A 1,746-nucleotide genomic window follows, 5' to 3' on the forward strand; every position below is an offset into this window, starting at 1 on the left:
TCTATCTCTATCTCTATATCTTTCTATATCTATATCTAAACATATATATAAAACTCACTGCCGTCGAGTCGGATGTGACTCATAGAGACTCCTCTTTGGGTTTCTGAGGCGGTATCACTATGGAAATAGATTGCCCAACCTTCCTTCTGAGGAGTGGCTGGTGGGTTTGAACCACCAGCCTCCTGGTTAGCTGTCAAATGCCTTGGGCACTATAATTTTTGTTTTGATTATATGTATAATTTTTGTTTTAATTATGAATATAGTGAATTAAGGGAGCTCTGGTAGCATAGTGCCTAAGGCACTTGACTGCTAACCAGAAGGCTGGAGGTTCAAACCCACTAGCCACTCCTCAGAAGGAAGATGGGGCAATCTACTTCCGTAGTGATACTGCCTGAGAAACCCAAGGAGGGGTTGCTATGAGTCAGGACAACTCAAGGGCAGTGAGTTTTAGTTTTTTTTGTAGTGAATTAACTGATAGCTGCTGAATTTGCAAGAGAATATTTCCTGCAGGAGATGCCTTGGAAGGTGCTAATAACTGGGAAAACAAATTACTGAACAGTAACTCAAAACAAAACAAAGCTTTCTCTGACAAATAAGGCTTCCCCACATTCTTCTTGAGAGCAGTGCATTGTTTCAGAGCCTTGAGCATGATTTGATACCCTGTTCATTTGTCTCACAGACTTTTATCCAGTGCCTATTAAGTGCCTAATACACATTTTAAAATTACAGTAATTTCTGTTGGAATTTATACCACCTACCTACACATTTGTTAAAGGATCTCTCTGTGTTAGAAATTTTCCGAAACTGATGGAAACAGGCCTTCCATCCCTAGAGCCCACATCTAATATTTTGGTATCATCTTGGGTTTTAAATCGTCTTTAAATGATATAACTTGGACTTTTCCTTTGGCCTCATTTTATGCAGTCCTAATTTTAGAGGGTCTTTATGACACTCCTCAGTCTAACTTAACCTAACCTCTGGATTTCCTAGCTGTTTAAATTGGTAGAGGCTTCTCAGTGACCTTGGTTGAAAGTCATCAAATCCAACCCCTTTTAGATTCATTAATCTCATCTGGGGGGAGTCAGGTGTATGTGTGTAGTGGGGCAAATGGCCCTTAGAATGTCTGCTGGGCTGTGAGATTGATTCTTGCACGTCCACCCCCGGGAAAACTTTTGCTTTGTGTTTTAGAGTTCCGCCTGTTTGATACCGAGGAGGCCCTAGGGCCCTCGTTCATGCCCACACTGCAGAACGTGGTTCTCTCCATTTGCTAAGCAGAAGACCCATTTTATCCCAGGAAGCTGAAAATGGGACTCAACGACTGCAGGAAACTGTACTGTTTTTTTTTTTTCTCTCTCTTTTTTTGCTCGGTGCTTTAGGGCAGGGCCCACGACTCCGTCTGCAAACAGCTGTGAGTGGGGACTCAATGAATAGGGGATCCTCGGCGCGGCTCCCGACCGTTCTCCCGCATCCAGGAGCTACTTGAAGACCGGCTTTTGACTCGGGGCCGAATTGGAAAACCCTACAGTGCTGCTCCGCTCCTCTCTTCAGGCGCGCTTCCCTGACTGCAGGAGGTAAACCTAGGAGCTGACTTAGAGGCTGGGGGAGCGGCTTTGCCTGTGCAGCGGAGCTGAGTGGCCAAACTGTGGCTCAGAGGGGCGCAGTGACGCCCTGACTTTCCAAGCACAGGCCAGGTCGCTTTGATTTAGCCAAAGCCAGCGCATGTTGAAGCCCCTAAGACCCTTTGGC

Source organism: Orycteropus afer, unplaced genomic scaffold, assembly GCF_000298275.1.
Source record: "Orycteropus afer afer isolate SDZICR_OR568_19922 unplaced genomic scaffold, OryAfe1.0 scaffold00064, whole genome shotgun sequence".
Lineage (NCBI taxonomy): Eukaryota > Metazoa > Chordata > Mammalia > Tubulidentata > Orycteropodidae > Orycteropus > Orycteropus afer.